Source organism: Ranitomeya imitator, unplaced genomic scaffold (genome assembly GCF_032444005.1).
Source record: "Ranitomeya imitator isolate aRanImi1 unplaced genomic scaffold, aRanImi1.pri SCAFFOLD_24, whole genome shotgun sequence".
Taxonomy (NCBI): domain Eukaryota; kingdom Metazoa; phylum Chordata; class Amphibia; order Anura; family Dendrobatidae; genus Ranitomeya; species Ranitomeya imitator.
The window spans coordinates 335,001-352,447 of NW_027194605.1; the positions used below are offsets into that span (position 1 = coordinate 335,001).

The following is a 17,447-nucleotide window of genomic DNA, read 5'->3' on the forward strand; positions in this document are numbered from 1 at the left end:
CTAGTTTCTGTAGTGTAGTGGTTATCACGTTCGCCTAACACGCGAAAGGTCCCCAGTTCAAAACTGGGCAGAAACATGCCATAATGCTTTGCTGACAAAGCTATTGACTTTCAGTTCTTGATCTCGATTGCTTGTCGTGAGCCCAGTAACGTCTGTTATCTAGTTTCTGTAGTGTAGTGGTTATCACGTTCGCTTTACACGTGAAAGGTCTCCGGTTCGATCCCGGGCAGAAGCATGCGGTTTCTCTTTATTTTGATCACAAGTGTATATTGTTGATGTAATCAGCATCATTTTTACCCCTTTGATGATTTCTACATGCGTCTGCTTTTGTCAAGAGTGTGTGTTTTTGACATTGTATACGTTTTTCTAGTTCAAGTAACACCTGATAGGATCAAGGTGCGAAAGCAGGCATCTACTTGCTTTTTCTCTTTCTTTTTGGCTTTTGGACAAAGGCATGAGATTTTTTTTTGCAAAATGGTTTTGTTTCCATGTTTTTTCTTTTTTTCAGTAGTCTGACAAATGAAAGGTTCCTTGGTTGAAAAGTGCACTTTGTCCTGTGTTCAGACATAGAGGAAGACCTGTTGAGTTTGGCTGGATCATTTTTTTTCAATTTCATTTTGGTGTGTTTGAACAGTTTGAGCTTAGCACGGAGTTTCTGTAGTGTAGTGGTTATCACGTTCGCCTAACACGCGAAAGGTCCCCAGTTCAAAACTGGGCAGAAACACGCCATTATGCTTTGCTGACAAAGCTATTGACTTTCAGTTCTTGATCTCGATTGCTTGTCGTGAGCCCAGTAACGTCTTTCATCTAGTTTCTGTAGTGTAGTGGTTATCACGTTCGCCTCACACGCGAAAGGTCCCCAGTTCGAAACTGGGCAGAAACAATGCATTTTGACTTTCAATCCTTGATCTTTATTCCTTGCCATGACCACAGTAACCTTTTTCGTTCCGTTTCTGTAGTGTAGTGGTTATCACATTCGCCTAACACGCGAAAGGTCCCCAGTTCAAAACTGGGCAGAAACATGCCATAATGCTTTGCTGACAAAGCTATTGACTTTCAGTTCTTGATCTCGATTGCTTGTCGTGAGCCCAGTAACGTCTGTTATCTAGTTTCTGTAGTGTAGTGGTTATCACGTTCGCTTTACACGCGAAAGGTCTCCGGTTCGATCCCGGGCAGAAGCATGCGGTTTCTCTTTATTTTGATCACAAGTGTATATTGTTGATGTAATCAGCATCATTTTTACCCCTTTGATGATTTCTACATGCGTCTGCTTTTGTCAAGAGTGTGTGTTTTTGACATTGTATACGTTTTTCTAGTTCAAGTAACACCTGATAGGATCAAGGTGCGAAAGCAGGCATCTACTTGCTTTTTCTCTTTCTTTTTGGCTTTTGGACAAATGCATGAGATTTTTTTTTGCAAAATGGTTTTGTTTCCATGTTTTTTCTTTTTTTCAGTAGTCTGACAAATGAAAGGTTCCTTGGTTGAAAAGTGCACTTTGTCCTGTGTTCAGACATAGAGGAAGACCTGTTGAGTTTGGCTGGATCATTTTTTTTCAATTTCATTTCGGTGTGTTTGAACAGTTTGAGCTTAGCACGGAGTTTCTGTAGTGTAGTGGTTATCACGTTCGCCTAACACGCGAAAGGTCCCCAGTTCAAAACTGGGCAGAAACACGCCATTATGCTTTGCTGACAAAGCTATTGACTTTCAGTTCTTGATCTCGATTGCTTGTCGTGAGCCCAGTAACGTCTTTCATCTAGTTTCTGTAGTGTAGTGGTTATCACGTTCGCCTCACACGCGAAAGGTCCCCAGTTCGAAACTGGGCAGAAACAATGCATTTTGACTTTCAATCCTTGATCTTTATTCCTTGCCATGACCACAGTAACCTTTTTCGTTCCGTTTCTGTAGTGTAATGGTTATCACATTCGCCTAACACGCGAAAGGTCCCCAGTTCAAAACTGGGCAGAAACATGCCATAATGCTTTGCTGACAAAGCTATTGACTTTCAGTTCTTGATCTCGATTGCTTGTCGTGAGCCCAGTAACGTCTGTTATCTAGTTTCTGTAGTGTAGTGGTTATCACGTTCGCTTTACACGCGAAAGGTCTCCGGTTCGATCCCGGGCAGAAGCATGCGGTTTCTCTTTATTTTGATCACAAGTGTATATTGTTGATGTAATCAGCATCATTTTTACCCCTTTGATGATTTCTACATGCGTCTGCTTTTGTCAAGAGTGTGTGTTTTTGACATTGTATACGTTTTTCTAGTTCAAGTAACACCTGATAGGATCAAGGTGCGAAAGCAGGCATCTACTTGCTTTTTCTCTTTCTTTTTGGCTTTTGGACAAAGGCATGAGATTTTTTTTTGCAAAATGGTTTTGTTTCCATGTTTTTTCTTTTTTTCAGTAGTCTGACAAATGAAAGGTTCCTTGGTTGAAAAGTGCACTTTGTCCTGTGTTCAGACATAGAGGAAGACCTGTTGAGTTTGGCTGGATCATTTTTTTTCAATTTCATTTCGGTGTGTTTGAACAGTTTGAGCTTAGCACGGAGTTTCTGTAGTGTAGTGGTTATCACGTTCGCCTAACACGCGAAAGGTCCCCAGTTCAAAACTGGGCAGAAACACGCCATTATGCTTTGCTGACAAAGCTATTGACTTTCAGTTCTTGATCTCGATTGCTTGTCGTGAGCCCAGTAACGTCTTTCATCTAGTTTCTGTAGTGTAGTGGTTATCACGTTCGCCTCACACGCGAAAGGTCCCCAGTTCGAAACTGGGCAGAAACAATGCATTTTGACTTTCAATCCTTGATCTTTATTCCTTGCCATGACCACAGTAACCTTTTTCGTTCCGTTTCTGTAGTGTAGTGGTTATCACATTCGCCTAACACGCGAAAGGTCCCCAGTTCAAAACTGGGCAGAAACATGCCATAATGCTTTGCTGACAAAGCTATTGACTTTCAGTTCTTGATCTCGATTGCTTGTCGTGAGCCCAGTAACGTCTGTTATCTAGTTTCTGTAGTGTAGTGGTTATCACGTTCGCTTTACATGCGAAAGGTCTCCGGTTCGATCCCGGGCAGAAGCATGCGGTTTCTCTTTATTTTGATCACAAGTGTATATTGTTGATGTAATCAGCATCATTTTTACCCCTTTGATGATTTCTACATGCGTCTGCTTTTGTCAAGAGTGTGTGTTTTTGACATTGTATACGTTTTTCTAGTTCAAGTAACACCTGATAGGATCAAGGTGCGAAAGCAGGCATCTACTTGCTTTTTCTCTTTCTTTTTGGCTTTTGGACAAAGGCATGAGATTTTTTTTTGCAAAATGGTTTTGTTTCCATGTTTTTTCTTTTTTTCAGTAGTCTGACAAATGAAAGGTTCCTTGGTTGAAAAGTGCACTTTGTCCTGTGTTCAGACATAGAGGAAGACCTGTTGAGTTTGGCTGGATCATTTTTTTTCAATTTCATTTTGGTGTGTTTGAACAGTTTGAGCTTAGCACGGAGTTTCTGTAGTGTAGTGGTTATCACGTTCGCCTAACACGCGAAAGGTCCCCAGTTCAAAACTGGGCAGAAACACGCCATTATGCTTTGCTGACAAAGCTATTGACTTTCAGTTCTTGATCTCGATTGCTTGTCGTGAGCCCAGTAACGTCTTTCATCTAGTTTCTGTAGTGTAGTGGTTATCACGTTCGCCTCACACGCGAAAGGTCCCCAGTTCGAAACTGGGCAGAAACAATGCATTTTGACTTTCAATCCTTGATCTTTATTCCTTGCCATGACCACAGTAACCTTTTTCGTTCCGTTTCTGTAGTGTAGTGGTTATCACATTCGCCTAACACGCGCAAGGTCCCCAGTTCAAAACTGGGCAGAAACATGCCATAATGCTTTGCTGACAAAGCTATTGACTTTCAGTTCTTGATCTCGATTGCTTGTCGTGAGCCCAGTAACGTCTGTTATCTAGTTTCTGTAGTGTAGTGGTTATCACGTTCGCTTTACACGCGAAAGGTCTCCGGTTCGATCCCGGGCAGAAGCATGCGGTTTCTCTTTATTTTGATCACAAGTGTATATTGTTGATGTAATCAGCATCATTTTTACCCCTTTGATGATTTCTACATGCGTCTGCTTTTGTCAAGTGTGTGTGTTTTTGACATTGTATACGTTTTTCTAGTTCAAGTAACACCTGATAGGATCAAGGTGCGAAAGCAGGCATCTACTTGCTTTTTCTCTTTCTTTTTGGCTTTTGGACAAAGGCATGAGATTTTTTTTTGCAAAATGGTTTTGTTTCCATGTTTTTTCTTTTATTCAGTAGTCTGACAAATGAAAGGTTCCTTGGTTGAAAAGTGCACTTTGTCCTGTGTTCAGACATAGAGGAAGACCTGTTGAGTTTGGCTGGATCATTTTTTTTCAATTTCATTTCGGTGTGTTTGAACAGTTTGAGCTTAGCACGGAGTTTCTGTAGTGTAGTGGTTATCACGTTCGCCTAACACGCGAAAGGTCCCCAGTTCAAAACTGGGCAGAAACACGCCATTATGCTTTGCTGACAAAGCTATTGACTTTCAGTTCTTGATCTCGATTGCTTGTCGTGAGCCCAGTAACGTCTTTCATCTAGTTTCTGTAGTGTAGTGGTTATCACGTTCGCCTCACACGCGAAAGGTCCCCAGTTCGAAACTGGGCAGAAACAATGCATTTTGACTTTCAATCCTTGTTTTTTATTCCTTGCCATGACCACAGTAACCTTTTTCGTTCCGTTTCTGTAGTGTAGTGGTTATCACATTCGCCTAACACGCGAAAGGTCCCCAGTTCAAAACTGGGCAGAAACATGCCATAACGCTTTGCTGACAAAGCTATTGACTTTCAGTTCTTGATCTCGATTGCTTGTCGTGAGCCCAGTAACGTCTGTTATCTAGTTTCTGTAGTGTAGTGGTTATCACGTTCGCTTTACACGCGAAAGGTCTCCGGTTTGATCCCGGGCAGAAGCATGCGGTTTCTCTTTATTTTGATCACAAGTGTATATTGTTGATGTAATCAGCATCATTTTTACCCCTTTGATGATTTCTACATGCGTCTGCTTTTGTCAAGAGTGTGTGTTTTTGACATTGTATACGTTTTTCTAGTTCAAGTAACACCTGATAGGATCAAGGTGCGAAAGCAGGCATCTACTTGCTTTTTCTCTTTCTTTTTGGCTTTTGGACAAAGGCATGAGATTTTTTTTTGCAAAATGGTTTTGTTTCCATGTTTTTTCTTTTTTTCAGTAGTCTGACAAATGAAAGGTTCCTTGGTTGAAAAGTGCACTTTGTCCTGTGTTCAGACATAGAGGAAGACCTGTTGAGTTTGGCTGGATCATTTTTTTTCAATTTCATTTCGGTGTGTTTGAACAGTTTGAGCTTAGCACGGAGTTTCTGTAGTGTAGTGGTTATCACGTTCGCCTAACACGCGAAAGGACCCCAGTTCAAAACTGGTCAGAAACACGCCATTATGCTTTGCTGACAAAGCTATTGACTTTCAGTTCTTGATCTCGATTGCTTGTCGTGAGCCCAGTAACGTCTTTCATCTAGTTTCTGTAGTGTAGTGGTTATCACGTTCGCCTCACACGCGAAAGGTCCCCAGTTCGAAACTGGGCAGAAACAATGCATTTTGACTTTCAATCCTTGATCTTTATTCCTTGCCATGACCACAGTAACCTTTTTCGTTCCGTTTCTGTAGTGTAGTGGTTATCACATTCGCCTAACACGCGAAAGGTCCCCAGTTCAAAACTGGGCAGAAACATGCCATAACGCTTTGCTGACAAAGCTATTGACTTTCAGTTCTTGATCTCGATTGCTTGTCGTGAGCCCAGTAACGTCTGTTATCTAGTTTCTGTAGTGTAGTGGTTATCACGTTCGCTTTACACGCGAAAGTTCTCCGGTTCGATCCCGGGCAGAAGCATGCGGTTTCTCTTTATTTTGATCACAAGTGTATATTGTTGATGTAATCAGCATCATTTTTACCCCTTTGATGATTTCTACATGCGTCTGCTTTTGTCAAGAGTGTGTGTTTTTGACATTGTATACGTTTTTCTAGTTCAAGTAACACCTGATAGGATCAAGGTGCGAAAGCAGGCATCTACTTGCTTTTTCTCTTTCTTTTTGGCTTTTGGACAAAGGCATGAGATTTTTTTTTGCTAAATGGTTTTGTTTCCATGTTTTTTCTTTTTTTCAGTAGTCTGACAAATGAAAGGTTCCTTGGTTGAAAAGTGCACTTTGTCCTGTGTTCAGACATAGAGGAAGACCTGTTGAGTTTGGCTGGATCATTTTTTTTAATTTCATTTCGGTGTGTTTGAACAGTTTGAGCTTAGCACGGAGTTTCTGTAGTGTAGTGGTTATCACGTTCGCCTAACACGCGAAAGGTCCCCAGTTCAAAACTGGGCAGAAACACGCCATTATGCTTTGCTGACAAAGCTATTGACTTTCAGTTCTTGATCTCGATTGCTTGTCGTGAGCCCAGTAACGTCTTTCATCTAGTTTCTGTAGTGTAGTGGTTATCACGTTCGCCTCACACGCGAAAGGTCCCCAGTTCGAAACTGGGCAGAAACAATGCATTTTGACTTTCAATCCTTGTTTTTTATTCCTTGCCATGACCACAGTAACCTTTTTCGTTCCGTTTCTGTAGTGTAGTGGTTATCACATTCGCCTAACACGCGAAAGGTCCCCAGTTCAAAACTGGGCAGAAACATGCCATAACGCTTTGCTGACAAAGCTATTGACTTTCAGTTCTTGATCTCGATTGCTTGTCGTGAGCCCAGTAACGTCTGTTATCTAGTTTCTGTAGTGTAGTGGTTATCACGTTCGCTTTACACGCGAAAGGTCTCCGGTTTGATCCCGGGCAGAAGCATGCGGTTTCTCTTTATTTTGATCACAAGTGTATATTGTTGATGTAATCAGCATCATTTTTACCCCTTTGATGATTTCTACATGCGTCTGCTTTTGTCAAGAGTGTGTGTTTTTGACATTGTATACGTTTTTCTAGTTCAAGTAACACCTGATAGGATCAAGGTGCGAAAGCAGGCATCTACTTGCTTTTTCTCTTTCTTTTTGGCTTTTGGACAAAGGCATGAGATTTTTTTTTGCAAAATGGTTTTGTTTCCATGTTTTTTCTTTTTTTCAGTAGTCTGACAAATGAAAGGTTCCTTGGTTGAAAAGTGCACTTTGTCCTGTGTTCAGACATAGAGGAAGACCTGTTGAGTTTGGCTGGATCATTTTTTTTCAATTTCATTTCGGTGTGTTTGAACAGTTTGAGCTTAGCACGGAGTTTCTGTAGTGTAGTGGTTATCACGTTCGCCTAACACGCGAAAGGTCCCCAGTTCAAAACTGGTCAGAAACACGCCATTATGCTTTGCTGACAAAGCTATTGACTTTCAGTTCTTGATCTCGATTGCTTGTCGTGAGCCCAGTAACGTCTTTCATCTAGTTTCTGTAGTGTAGTGGTTATCACGTTCGCCTCACACGCGAAAGGTCCCCAGTTCGAAACTGGGCAGAAACAATGCATTTTGACTTTCAATCCTTGATCTTTATTCCTTGCCATGACCACAGTAACCTTTTTCGTTCCGTTTCTGTAGTGTAGTGGTTATCACATTCGCCTAACACGCGAAAGGTCCCCAGTTCAAAACTGGGCAGAAACATGCCATAACGCTTTGCTGACAAAGCTATTGACTTTCAGTTCTTGATCTCGATTGCTTGTCGTGAGCCCAGTAACGTCTGTTATCTAGTTTCTGTAGTGTAGTGGTTATCACGTTCGCTTTACACGCGAAAGTTCTCCGGTTCGATCCCGGGCAGAAGCATGCGGTTTCTCTTTATTTTGATCACAAGTGTATATTGTTGATGTAATCAGCATCATTTTTACCCCTTTGATGATTTCTACATGCGTCTGCTTTTGTCAAGAGTGTGTGTTTTTGACATTGTATACGTTTTTCTAGTTCAAGTAACACCTGATAGGATCAAGGTGCGAAAGCAGGCATCTACTTGCTTTTTCTCTTTCTTTTTGGCTTTTGGACAAAGGCATGAGATTTTTTTTTGCTAAATGGTTTTGTTTCCATGTTTTTTCTTTTTTTCAGTAGTCTGACAAATGAAAGGTTCCTTGGTTGAAAAGTGCACTTTGTCCTGTGTTCAGACATAGAGGAAGACCTGTTGAGTTTGGCTGGATCATTTTTTTTCAATTTCATTTCGGTGTGTTTGAACAGTTTGAGCTTAGCACGGAGTTTCTGTAGTGTAGTGGTTATCACGTTCGCCTAACACGCGAAAGGTCCCCAGTTCAAAACTGGGCAGAAACACGCCATTATGCTTTGCTGACAAAGCTATTGACTTTCAGTTCTTGATCTCGATTGCTTGTCGTGAGCCCAGTAACGTCTTTCATCTAGTTTCTGTAGTGTAGTGGTTATCACGTTCGCCTCACACGCGAAAGGTCCCCAGTTCGAAACTGGGCAGAAACAATGCATTTTGACTTTCAATCCTTGATCTTTATTCCTTGCCATGACCACAGTAACCTTTTTCGTTCCGTTTCTGTAGTGTAGTGGTTATCACATTCGCCTAACACGCGAAAGGTCCCCAGTTCAAAACTGGGCAGAAACATGCCATAATGCTTTGCTGACAAAGCTATTGACTTTCAGTTCTTGATCTCGATTGCTTGTCATGAGCCCAGTAACGTCTGTTATCTAGTTTCTGTAGTGTAGTGGTTATCACGTTCGCTTTATACGCGAAAGGTCTCCGGTTCGATCCCGGGCAGAAGCATGCGGTTTTCTCTTTATTTTGATCACAAGTGTATATTGTTGATGTAATCAGCATCATTTTTACCCCTTTGATGATTTCTACATGCGTCTGCTTTTGTCAAGAGTGTGTGTTTTTGACATTGTATACGTTTTTCTAGTTCAAGTAACACCTGATAGGATCAAGGTGCGAAAGCAGGCATCTACTTGCTTTTTCTCTTTCTTTTTGGCTTTTGGACAAAGGCATGAGATTTTTTTTTGCAAAATGGTTTTGTTTCCATGTTTTTTCTTTTTTTCAGTAGTCTGACAAATGAAAGGTTCCTTGGTTGAAAAGTGCACTTTGTCCTGTGTTCAGACATAGAGGAAGACCTGTTGAGTTTGGCTGGATCATTTTTTTTCAATTTCATTTCGGTGTGTTTGAACAGTTTGAGCTTAGCACGGAGTTTCTGTAGTGTAGTGGTTATCACGTTCGCCTAACACGCGAAAGGTCCCCAGTTCAAAACTGGGCAGAAACACGCCATTATGCTTTGCTGACAAAGCTATTGACTTTCAGTTCTTGATCTCGATTGCTTGTCGTGAGCCCAGTAACGTCTTTCATCTAGTTTCTGTAGTGTAGTGGTTATCACGTTCGCCTCACACGCGAAAGGTCCCCAGTTCGAAACTGGGCAGAAACAATGCATTTTGACTTTCAATCCTTGATCTTTATTCCTTGCCATGACCACAGTAACCTTTTTCGTTCCGTTTCTGTAGTGTAGTGGTTATCACATTCGCCTAACACGCGAAAGGTCCCCAGTTCAAAACTGGGCAGAAACATGCCATAATGCTTTGCTGACAAAGCTATTGACTTTCAGTTCTTGATCTCGATTGCTTGTCGTGAGCCCAGTAACGTCTGTTATCTAGTTTCTGTAGTGTAGTGGTTATCACGTTCGCTTTACACGCGAAAGGTCTCCGGTTCGATCCCGGGCAGAAGCATGCGGTTTCTCTTTATTTTGATCACAAGTGTATATTGTTGATGTAATCAGCATCATTTTTACCCCTTTGATGATTTCTACATGCGTCTGCTTTTGTCAAGAGTGTGTGTTTTTGACATTGTATACGTTTTTCTAGTTCAAGTAACACCTGATAGGATCAAGGTGCGAAAGCAGGCATCTACTTGCTTTTTCTCTTTCTTTTTGGCTTTTGGACAAAGGCATGAGATTTTTTTTTGCAAAATGGTTTTGTTTCCATGTTTTTTCTTTTTTTCAGTAGTCTGACAAATGAAAGGTTCCTTGGTTGAAAAGTGCACTTTGACCTGTGTTCAGACATAGAGGAAGACCTGTTGAGTTTGGCTGGATCATTTTTTTTCAATTTCATTTCGGTGTGTTTGAACAGTTTGAGCTTAGCACGGAGTTTCTGTAGTGTAGTGGTTATCACGTTCGCCTAACACGCGAAAGGTCCCCAGTTCAAAACTGGGCAGAAACACGCCATTATGCTTTGCTGACAAAGCTATTGACTTTCAGTTCTTGATCTCGATTGCTTGTCGTGAGCCCAGTAACGTCTTTCATCTAGTTTCTGTAGTGTAGTGGTTATCACGTTCGCCTCACACGCGAAAGGTCCCCAGTTCGAAACTGGGCAGAAACAATGCATTTTGACTTTCAATCCTTGAACTTTATTCCTTGCCATGACCACAGTAACCTTTTTCGTTCCGTTTCTGTAGTGTAGTGGTTATCACATTCGCCTAACACGCGAAAGGTCCCCAGTTCAAAACTGGGCAGAAACATGCCATAATGCTTTGCTGACAAAGCTATTGACTTTCAGTTCTTGATCTCGATTGCTTGTCGTGAGCCCAGTAACGTCTGTTATCTAGTTTCTGTAGTGTAGTGGTTATCACGTTCGCTTTACACGCGAAAGGTCTCCGTTTCGATCCCGGGCAGAAGCATGCAGTTTCTCTTTATTTTGATCACAAGTGTATATTGTTAATGTAATCAGCATCATTTTTACCCCTTTGATGATTTCTACATGCGTCTGCTTTTGTCAAGAGTGTGTGTTTTTGACATTGTATACGTTTTTCTAGTTCAAGTAACACCTGATAGGATCAAGGTGCGAAAGCAGGCATCTACTTGCTTTTTCTCTTTCTTTTTGGCTTTTGGACAAAGGCATGAGATTTTTTTTTGCAAAATGGTTTTGTTTCCATGTTTTTTTCTTTTTTTCAGTAGTCTGACAAATGAAAGGTTCCTTGGTTGAAAAGTGCACTTTGTCCTGTGTTCAGACATAGAGGAAGACCTGTTGAGTTTGGCTGGATCATTTTTTTTCAATTTCATTTCGGTGTGTTTGAACAGTTTGAGCTTAGCACGGAGTTTCTGTAGTGTAGTGGTTATCACGTTCGCCTAACACGCGAAAGGTCCCCAGTTCAAAACTGGGCAGAAACACGCCATTATGCTTTGCTGACAAAGCTATTGACTTTCAGTTCTTGATCTCGATTGCTTGTCGTGAGCCCAGTAACGTCTTCCATCTAGTTTCTGTAGTGTAGTGGTTATCACGTTCGCCTCACACGCGAAAGGTCCCCAGTTCGAAACTGGGCAGAAACAATGCATTTTGACTTTCAATCCTTGATCTTTATTCCTTGCCATGACCACAGTAACCTTTTTCGTTCCGTTTCTGTAGTGTAGTGGTTATCACATTCGCCTAACACGCGAAAGGTCCCCAGTTCAAAACTGGGCAGAAACATGCCATAATGCTTTGCTGACAAAGCTATTGACTTTCAGTTCTTGATCTCGATTGCTTGTCGTGAGCCCAGTAATGTCTGTTATCTAGTTTCTGTAGTGTAGTGGTTATCACGTTCGCTTTACACGCGAAAGGTCTCCGGTTTGATCCCGGGCAGAAGCATGCGGTTTCTCTTTATTTTGATCACAAGTGTATATTGTTGATGTAATCAGCATCATTTTTACCCCTTTGATGATTTCTACATGCGTCTGCTTTTGTCAAGAGTGTGTGTTTTTGACATTGTATACGTTTTTCTAGTTCAAGTAACACCTGATAGGATCAAGGTGCGAAAGCAGGCATCTACTTGCTTTTTCTCTTTCTTTTTGGCTTTTGGACAAAGGCATGAGATTTTTTTTTGCAAAATGGTTTTGTTTCCATGTTTTTTCTTTTTTTCAGTAGTCTGACAAATGAAAGGTTCCTTGGTTGAAAAGTGCACTTTGTCCTGTGTTCAGACATAGAGGAAGACCTGTTGAGTTTGGCTGGATCATTTTTTTTCAATTTCATTTCGGTGTGTTTGAACAGTTTGAGCTTAGCACGGAGTTTCTGTAGTGTAGTGGTTATCACGTTCGCCTAACACGCGAAAGGTCCCCAGTTCAAAACTGGGCAGAAACACGCCATTATGCTTTGCTGACAAAGCTATTGACTTTCAGTTCTTGATCTCGATTGCTTGTCGTGAGCCCAGTAACGTCTTTCATCTAGTTTCTGTAGTGTAGTGGTTATCACGTTCGCCTCACACGCGAAAGGTTCCCAGTTCGAAACTGGGCAGAAACAATGCATTTTGACTTTCAATCCTTGATCTTTATTCCTTGCCATGACCACAGTAACCTTTTTCGTTCCGTTTCTGTAGTGTAGTGGTTATCACATTCGCCTAACACGCGAAAGGTCCCCAGTTTAAAACTGGGCAGAAACATGCCATAATGCTTTGCTGACAAAGCTATTGACTTTCAGTTCTTGATCTCGATTGCTTGTCGTGAGCCCAGTAACGTCTGTTATCTAGTTTCTGTAGTGTAGTGGTTATCACGTTCGCTTTACACGCGAAAGGTCTCCGGTTCGATCCCGGGCAGAAGCATGCGGTTTCTCTTTATTTTGATCACAAGTGTATATTGTTGATGTAATCAGCATCATTTTTACCCCTTTGATGATTTCTACATGCGTCTGCTTTTGTCAAGAGTGTGTGTTTTTGACATTGTATACGTTTTTCTAGTTCAAGTAACACCTGATAGGATCAAGGTGCGAAAGCAGGCATCTACTTGCTTTTTCTCTTTCTTTTTGGCTTTTGGACAAAGGCATGAGATTTTTTTTTGCAAAATGGTTTTGTTTCCATGTTTTTTCTTTTTTTCAGTAGTCTGACAAATGAAAGGTTCCTTGGTTGAAAAGTGCACTTTGTCCTGTGTTCAGACATAGAGGAAGACCTGTTGAGTTTGGCTGGATCATTTTTTTTCAATTTCATTTCGGTGTGTTTGAACAGTTTGAGCTTAGCACGGAGTTTCTGTAGTGTAGTGGTTATCACGTTCGCCTAACACGCGAAAGGTCCCCAGTTCAAAACTGGGCAGAAACACGCCATTATGCTTTGCTGACAAAGCTATTGACTTTCAGTTCTTGATCTCGATTGCTTGTCGTGAGCCCAGTAACGTCTTTCATCTAGTTTCTGTAGTGTAGTGGTTATCACGTTCGCCTCACACGCGAAAGGTCCCCAGTTCGAAACTGGGCAGAAACAATGCATTTTGACTTTCAATCCTTGATCTTTATTCCTTGCCATGACCACAGTAACCTTTTTCGTTCCGTTTCTGTAGTGTAGTGGTTATCACATTCGCCTAACACGCGAAAGGTCCCCAGTTCAAAACTGGGCAGAAACATGCCATAATGCTTTGCTGACAAAGCTATTGACTTTAAGTTCTTGATCTCGATTGCTTGTCGTGAGCCCAGTAACGTCTGTTATCTAGTTTCTGTAGTGTAGTGGTTATCACGTTCGCTTTACACGCGAAAGGTCTCCGGTTCGATCCCGGGCAGAAGCATGCGGTTTCTCTTTATTTTGATCACAAGTGTATATTGTTGATGTAATCAGCATCATTTTTACCCCTTTGATGATTTCTACATGCGTCTGCTTTTGTCAAGAGTGTGTGTTTTTGACATTGTATACGTTTTTCTAGTTCAAGTAACACCTGATAGGATCAAGGTGCGAAAGCAGGCATCTACTTGCTTTTTCTCTTTCTTTTTGGCTTTTGGACAAAGGCATGAGATTTTTTTTTGCAAAATGGTTTTGTTTCCATGTTTTTTCTTTTTTTCAGTAGTCTGACAAATGAAAGGTTCCTTGGTTGAAAAGTGCACTTTGTCCTGTGTTCAGACATAGAGGAAGACCTGTTGAGTTTGGCTGGATCATTTTTTTTCAATTTCATTTCGGTGTGTTTGAACAGTTTGAGCTTAGCACGGAGTTTCTGTAGTGTAGTGGTTATCACGTTCGCCTAACACGCGAAAGGTCCCCAGTTCAAAACTGGGCAGAAACACGCCATTATGCTTTGCTGACAAAGCTATTGACTTTCAGTTCTTGATCTCGATTGCTTGTCGTGAGCCCAGTAACGTCTTTCATCTAGTTTCTGTAGTGTAGTGGTTATCACGTTCGCCTCACACGCGAAAGGTTCCCAGTTCGAAACTGGGCAGAAACAATGCATTTTGACTTTCAATCCTTGATCTTTATTCCTTGCCATGACCACAGTAATCTTTTTCGTTCCTTTTCTGTAGTGTAGTGGTTATCACATTCGCCTAACACGCGAAAGGTCCCCAGTTCAAAACTGGGCAGAAACATGCCATAATGCTTTGCTGACAAAGCTATTGACTTTCAGTTCTTGATCTCGATTGCTTGTCGTGAGCCCAGTAACGTCTGTTATCTAGTTTCTGTAGTGTAGTGGTTATCACGTTCGCTTTACACGCGAAAGGTCTCCGGTTCGATCCCGGGCAGAAGCATGCGGTTTCTCTTTATTTTGATCACAAGTGTATATTGTTGATGTAATCAGCATCATTTTTACCCCTTTGATGATTTCTACATGCGTCTGCTTTTGTCAAGAGTGTGTGTTTTTGACATTGTATACGTTTTTCTAGTTCAAGTAACACCTGATAGGATCAAGGTGCGAAAGCAGGCATCTACTTGCTTTTTCTCTTTCTTTTTGGCTTTTGGACAAAGGCATGAGATTTTTTTTTGCAAAATGGTTTTGTTTCCATGTTTTTTCTTTTTTCCAGTAGTCTGACAAATGAAAGGTTCCTTGGTTGAAAAGTGCACTTTGTCCTGTGTTCAGACATAGAGGAAGACCTGTTGAGTTTGGCTGGATCATTTTTTTTCAATTTCATTTCGGTGTGTTTGAACAGTTTGAGCTTAGCACGGAGTTTCTGTAGTGTAGTGGTTATCACGTTCGCCTAACACGCGAAAGGTCCCCAGTTCAAAACTGGGCAGAAACACGCCATTATGCTTTGCTGACAAAGCTATTGACTTTCAGTTCTTGATCTCGATTGCTTGTCGTGAGCCCAGTAACGTCTTTCATCTAGTTTCTGTAGTGTAGTGGTTATCACGTTCGCCTCACACGCGAAAGGTCCCCAGTTCGAAACTGGGCAGAAACAATGCATTTTGACTTTCAATCCTTGATCTTTATTCCTTGCCATGACCACAGTAACCTTTTTCGTTCCGTTTCTGTAGTGTAGTGGTTATCACATTCGCCTAACACGCGAAAGGTCCCCAGTTCAAAACTGGGCAGAAACATGCCATAATGCTTTGCTGACAAAGCTATTGACTTTCAGTTCTTGATCTCGATTGCTTGTCGTGAGCCCAGTAACGTCTGTTATCTAGTTTCTGTAGTGTAGTGGTTATCACGTTCGCTTTACACGCGAAAGGTCTCCGGTTCGATCCCGGGCAGAAGCATGCGGTTTCTCTTTATTTTGATCACAAGTGTATATTGTTGATGTAATCAGCATCATTTTTACCCCTTTGATGATTTCTACATGCGTCTGCTTTTGTCAAGAGTGTGTGTTTTTGACATTGTATACGTTTTTCTAGTTCAAGTAACACCTGATAGGATCAAGGTGCGAAAGCAGGCATCTACTTGCTTTTTCTCTTTCTTTTTGGCTTTTGGACAAAGGCATGAGATTTTTTTTTGCAAAATGGTTTTGTTTCCATGTTTTTTCTTTTTTTCAGTAGTCTGACAAATGAAAGGTTCCTTGGTTGAAAAGTGCACTTTGTCCTGTGTTCAGACATAGAGGAAGACCTGTTGAGTTTGGCTGGATCATTTTTTTTCAATTTCATTTCGGTGTGTTTGAACAGTTTGAGCTTAGCACGGAGTTTCTGTAGTGTAGTGGTTATCACGTTCGCCTAACACGCGAAAGGTCCCCAGTTCAAAACTGGGCAGAAACACGCCATTATGCTTTGCTGACAAAGCTATTGACTTTCAGTTCTTGATCTCGATTGCTTGTCGTGAGCCCAGTAACGTCTTTCATCTAGTTTCTGTAGTGTAGTGGTTATCACGTTCGCCTCACACGCGAAAGGTCCCCAGTTCGAAACTGGGCAGAAACAATGCATTTTGACTTTCAATCCTTGAACTTTATTCCTTGCCATGACCACAGTAACCTTTTTCGTTCCGTTTCTGTAGTGTAGTGGTTATCACATTCGCCTAACACGCGAAAGGTCCCCAGTTCAAAACTGGGCAGAAACATGCCATAATGCTTTGCTGACAAAGCTATTGACTTTCAGTTCTTGATCTCGATTGCTTGTCGTGAGCCCAGTAACGTCTGGTATCCAGTTTCTGTAGTGTAGTGGTTATCACGTTCGCTTTACACGCGAAAGGTCTCCGGTTCGATCCCGGGCAGAAGCATGCGGTTTCTCTTTATTTTGATCACAAGTGTATATTGTTGATGTAATCAGCATCATTTTTACCCCTTTGATGATTTCTACATGCGTCTGCTTTTGTCAAGAGTGTGTGTTTTTGACATTGTATACGTTTTTCTAGTTCAAGTAACACCTGATAGGATCAAGGTGCGAAAGCAGGCATCTACTTGCTTTTTCTCTTTCTTTTTGGCTTTTGGACAAAGGCATGAGATTTTTTTTTGCAAAATGGTTTTGTTTCCGTGTTTTTTCTTTTTTTCAGTAGTCTGACAAATGAAAGGTTCCTTGGTTGAAAAGTGCACTTTGTCCTGTGTTCAGACATAGAGGAAGACCTGTTGAGTTTGGCTGGATCATTATTTTTCAATTTCATTTCGGTGTGTTTGAACAGTTTGAGCTTAGCATGGAGTTTCTGTAGTGTAGTGGTTATCACGTTCGCCTAACACGCGAAAGGTCCCCAGTTCAAAACTGGGCAGAAACACGCCATTATGCTTTGCTGACAAAGCTATTGACTTTCAGTTCTTGATCTCGATTGCTTGTCGTGAGCCCAGTAACGTCTTTCATCTAGTTTCTGTAGTGTAGTGGTTATCACGTTCGCCTCACACGCGAAAGGTCCCCAGTTCGAAACTGGGCAGAAACAATGCATTTTGACTTTCAATCCTTGATCTTTATTCCTTGCCATGACCACAGTAACCTTTTTCGTTCCGTTTCTGTAGTGTAGTGGTTATCACATTCGCCTAACACGCGAAAGGTCCCCAGTTCAAAACTGGGCAGAAACATGCCATAATGCTTTGCTGACAAAGCTATTGACTTTCAGTTCTTGATCTCGATTGCTTGTCGTGAGCCCAGTAACGTCTGTTATCTAGTTTCTGTAGTGTAGTGGTTATCACGTTCGCTTTACACGCGAAAGGTCTCCGGTTCGATCCCGGGCAGAAGCATGCGGTTTCTCTTTATTTTGATCACAAGTGTATATTGTTGATGTAATCAGCATCATTTTTACCCCTTTGATGATTTCTACATGCGTCTGCTTTTGTCAAGAGTGTGTGTTTTTGACATTGTATACGTTTTTCTAGTTCAAGTAACACCTGATAGGATCAAGGTGCGAAAGCAGGCATCTACTT

At 41.5% G+C, this 17,447-nt stretch overlaps 43 non-coding genes across 43 annotated transcripts; all 43 read left to right on the forward strand.

Moving 5' to 3' along the window:
- Positions 1-3: 3 nt before the first annotated feature.
- TRNAV-AAC (transfer RNA valine (anticodon AAC)) lies at positions 4-76 on the forward strand. Its single transcript has one exon. It is a non-coding gene; the product is annotated as a tRNA-Val (tRNA).
- Positions 77-651: 575 nt separating this feature from the next.
- TRNAV-AAC (transfer RNA valine (anticodon AAC)) lies at positions 652-724 on the forward strand. Its single transcript has one exon. It is a non-coding gene; the product is annotated as a tRNA-Val (tRNA).
- An 86-nt stretch (positions 725-810) lies between these two features.
- Positions 811-883, forward strand: TRNAV-CAC (transfer RNA valine (anticodon CAC)). Its single transcript has one exon. It is a non-coding gene; the product is annotated as a tRNA-Val (tRNA).
- Positions 884-1,108: 225 nt separating this feature from the next.
- On the forward strand, positions 1,109-1,181 carry TRNAV-UAC (transfer RNA valine (anticodon UAC)). Its single transcript has one exon. It is a non-coding gene; the product is annotated as a tRNA-Val (tRNA).
- A 416-nt stretch (positions 1,182-1,597) lies between these two features.
- TRNAV-AAC (transfer RNA valine (anticodon AAC)) lies at positions 1,598-1,670 on the forward strand. Its single transcript has one exon. It is a non-coding gene; the product is annotated as a tRNA-Val (tRNA).
- An 86-nt stretch (positions 1,671-1,756) lies between these two features.
- TRNAV-CAC (transfer RNA valine (anticodon CAC)) lies at positions 1,757-1,829 on the forward strand. The gene has a single exon. It is a non-coding gene; the product is annotated as a tRNA-Val (tRNA).
- A 225-nt stretch (positions 1,830-2,054) lies between these two features.
- Positions 2,055-2,127, forward strand: TRNAV-UAC (transfer RNA valine (anticodon UAC)). The gene has a single exon. It is a non-coding gene; the product is annotated as a tRNA-Val (tRNA).
- A 416-nt stretch (positions 2,128-2,543) lies between these two features.
- On the forward strand, positions 2,544-2,616 carry TRNAV-AAC (transfer RNA valine (anticodon AAC)). The gene has a single exon. It is a non-coding gene; the product is annotated as a tRNA-Val (tRNA).
- An 86-nt stretch (positions 2,617-2,702) lies between these two features.
- Positions 2,703-2,775, forward strand: TRNAV-CAC (transfer RNA valine (anticodon CAC)). Its single transcript has one exon. It is a non-coding gene; the product is annotated as a tRNA-Val (tRNA).
- A 714-nt stretch (positions 2,776-3,489) lies between these two features.
- On the forward strand, positions 3,490-3,562 carry TRNAV-AAC (transfer RNA valine (anticodon AAC)). The gene has a single exon. It is a non-coding gene; the product is annotated as a tRNA-Val (tRNA).
- An 86-nt stretch (positions 3,563-3,648) lies between these two features.
- Positions 3,649-3,721, forward strand: TRNAV-CAC (transfer RNA valine (anticodon CAC)). The gene has a single exon. It is a non-coding gene; the product is annotated as a tRNA-Val (tRNA).
- A 225-nt stretch (positions 3,722-3,946) lies between these two features.
- TRNAV-UAC (transfer RNA valine (anticodon UAC)) lies at positions 3,947-4,019 on the forward strand. Its single transcript has one exon. It is a non-coding gene; the product is annotated as a tRNA-Val (tRNA).
- Positions 4,020-4,435: 416 nt separating this feature from the next.
- Positions 4,436-4,508, forward strand: TRNAV-AAC (transfer RNA valine (anticodon AAC)). The gene has a single exon. It is a non-coding gene; the product is annotated as a tRNA-Val (tRNA).
- Positions 4,509-4,594: 86 nt separating this feature from the next.
- On the forward strand, positions 4,595-4,667 carry TRNAV-CAC (transfer RNA valine (anticodon CAC)). The gene has a single exon. It is a non-coding gene; the product is annotated as a tRNA-Val (tRNA).
- Positions 4,668-5,540: 873 nt separating this feature from the next.
- Positions 5,541-5,613, forward strand: TRNAV-CAC (transfer RNA valine (anticodon CAC)). Its single transcript has one exon. It is a non-coding gene; the product is annotated as a tRNA-Val (tRNA).
- Positions 5,614-6,326: 713 nt separating this feature from the next.
- TRNAV-AAC (transfer RNA valine (anticodon AAC)) lies at positions 6,327-6,399 on the forward strand. The gene has a single exon. It is a non-coding gene; the product is annotated as a tRNA-Val (tRNA).
- Positions 6,400-6,485: 86 nt separating this feature from the next.
- TRNAV-CAC (transfer RNA valine (anticodon CAC)) lies at positions 6,486-6,558 on the forward strand. Its single transcript has one exon. It is a non-coding gene; the product is annotated as a tRNA-Val (tRNA).
- Positions 6,559-7,431: 873 nt separating this feature from the next.
- On the forward strand, positions 7,432-7,504 carry TRNAV-CAC (transfer RNA valine (anticodon CAC)). The gene has a single exon. It is a non-coding gene; the product is annotated as a tRNA-Val (tRNA).
- A 714-nt stretch (positions 7,505-8,218) lies between these two features.
- Positions 8,219-8,291, forward strand: TRNAV-AAC (transfer RNA valine (anticodon AAC)). The gene has a single exon. It is a non-coding gene; the product is annotated as a tRNA-Val (tRNA).
- An 86-nt stretch (positions 8,292-8,377) lies between these two features.
- TRNAV-CAC (transfer RNA valine (anticodon CAC)) lies at positions 8,378-8,450 on the forward strand. The gene has a single exon. It is a non-coding gene; the product is annotated as a tRNA-Val (tRNA).
- A 715-nt stretch (positions 8,451-9,165) lies between these two features.
- On the forward strand, positions 9,166-9,238 carry TRNAV-AAC (transfer RNA valine (anticodon AAC)). Its single transcript has one exon. It is a non-coding gene; the product is annotated as a tRNA-Val (tRNA).
- An 86-nt stretch (positions 9,239-9,324) lies between these two features.
- Positions 9,325-9,397, forward strand: TRNAV-CAC (transfer RNA valine (anticodon CAC)). Its single transcript has one exon. It is a non-coding gene; the product is annotated as a tRNA-Val (tRNA).
- A 225-nt stretch (positions 9,398-9,622) lies between these two features.
- Positions 9,623-9,695, forward strand: TRNAV-UAC (transfer RNA valine (anticodon UAC)). The gene has a single exon. It is a non-coding gene; the product is annotated as a tRNA-Val (tRNA).
- A 416-nt stretch (positions 9,696-10,111) lies between these two features.
- TRNAV-AAC (transfer RNA valine (anticodon AAC)) lies at positions 10,112-10,184 on the forward strand. The gene has a single exon. It is a non-coding gene; the product is annotated as a tRNA-Val (tRNA).
- Positions 10,185-10,270: 86 nt separating this feature from the next.
- On the forward strand, positions 10,271-10,343 carry TRNAV-CAC (transfer RNA valine (anticodon CAC)). The gene has a single exon. It is a non-coding gene; the product is annotated as a tRNA-Val (tRNA).
- Positions 10,344-11,058: 715 nt separating this feature from the next.
- TRNAV-AAC (transfer RNA valine (anticodon AAC)) lies at positions 11,059-11,131 on the forward strand. Its single transcript has one exon. It is a non-coding gene; the product is annotated as a tRNA-Val (tRNA).
- Positions 11,132-11,217: 86 nt separating this feature from the next.
- TRNAV-CAC (transfer RNA valine (anticodon CAC)) lies at positions 11,218-11,290 on the forward strand. The gene has a single exon. It is a non-coding gene; the product is annotated as a tRNA-Val (tRNA).
- Positions 11,291-12,004: 714 nt separating this feature from the next.
- Positions 12,005-12,077, forward strand: TRNAV-AAC (transfer RNA valine (anticodon AAC)). Its single transcript has one exon. It is a non-coding gene; the product is annotated as a tRNA-Val (tRNA).
- Positions 12,078-12,461: 384 nt separating this feature from the next.
- TRNAV-UAC (transfer RNA valine (anticodon UAC)) lies at positions 12,462-12,534 on the forward strand. The gene has a single exon. It is a non-coding gene; the product is annotated as a tRNA-Val (tRNA).
- Positions 12,535-12,950: 416 nt separating this feature from the next.
- Positions 12,951-13,023, forward strand: TRNAV-AAC (transfer RNA valine (anticodon AAC)). The gene has a single exon. It is a non-coding gene; the product is annotated as a tRNA-Val (tRNA).
- Positions 13,024-13,109: 86 nt separating this feature from the next.
- TRNAV-CAC (transfer RNA valine (anticodon CAC)) lies at positions 13,110-13,182 on the forward strand. The gene has a single exon. It is a non-coding gene; the product is annotated as a tRNA-Val (tRNA).
- Positions 13,183-13,407: 225 nt separating this feature from the next.
- Positions 13,408-13,480, forward strand: TRNAV-UAC (transfer RNA valine (anticodon UAC)). Its single transcript has one exon. It is a non-coding gene; the product is annotated as a tRNA-Val (tRNA).
- A 416-nt stretch (positions 13,481-13,896) lies between these two features.
- On the forward strand, positions 13,897-13,969 carry TRNAV-AAC (transfer RNA valine (anticodon AAC)). The gene has a single exon. It is a non-coding gene; the product is annotated as a tRNA-Val (tRNA).
- A 384-nt stretch (positions 13,970-14,353) lies between these two features.
- On the forward strand, positions 14,354-14,426 carry TRNAV-UAC (transfer RNA valine (anticodon UAC)). Its single transcript has one exon. It is a non-coding gene; the product is annotated as a tRNA-Val (tRNA).
- Positions 14,427-14,842: 416 nt separating this feature from the next.
- TRNAV-AAC (transfer RNA valine (anticodon AAC)) lies at positions 14,843-14,915 on the forward strand. Its single transcript has one exon. It is a non-coding gene; the product is annotated as a tRNA-Val (tRNA).
- Positions 14,916-15,001: 86 nt separating this feature from the next.
- TRNAV-CAC (transfer RNA valine (anticodon CAC)) lies at positions 15,002-15,074 on the forward strand. The gene has a single exon. It is a non-coding gene; the product is annotated as a tRNA-Val (tRNA).
- Positions 15,075-15,299: 225 nt separating this feature from the next.
- TRNAV-UAC (transfer RNA valine (anticodon UAC)) lies at positions 15,300-15,372 on the forward strand. Its single transcript has one exon. It is a non-coding gene; the product is annotated as a tRNA-Val (tRNA).
- Positions 15,373-15,788: 416 nt separating this feature from the next.
- TRNAV-AAC (transfer RNA valine (anticodon AAC)) lies at positions 15,789-15,861 on the forward strand. The gene has a single exon. It is a non-coding gene; the product is annotated as a tRNA-Val (tRNA).
- An 86-nt stretch (positions 15,862-15,947) lies between these two features.
- TRNAV-CAC (transfer RNA valine (anticodon CAC)) lies at positions 15,948-16,020 on the forward strand. Its single transcript has one exon. It is a non-coding gene; the product is annotated as a tRNA-Val (tRNA).
- A 225-nt stretch (positions 16,021-16,245) lies between these two features.
- Positions 16,246-16,318, forward strand: TRNAV-UAC (transfer RNA valine (anticodon UAC)). The gene has a single exon. It is a non-coding gene; the product is annotated as a tRNA-Val (tRNA).
- A 416-nt stretch (positions 16,319-16,734) lies between these two features.
- Positions 16,735-16,807, forward strand: TRNAV-AAC (transfer RNA valine (anticodon AAC)). The gene has a single exon. It is a non-coding gene; the product is annotated as a tRNA-Val (tRNA).
- An 86-nt stretch (positions 16,808-16,893) lies between these two features.
- Positions 16,894-16,966, forward strand: TRNAV-CAC (transfer RNA valine (anticodon CAC)). The gene has a single exon. It is a non-coding gene; the product is annotated as a tRNA-Val (tRNA).
- Positions 16,967-17,191: 225 nt separating this feature from the next.
- On the forward strand, positions 17,192-17,264 carry TRNAV-UAC (transfer RNA valine (anticodon UAC)). The gene has a single exon. It is a non-coding gene; the product is annotated as a tRNA-Val (tRNA).
- Positions 17,265-17,447: the final 183 nt, after the last annotated feature.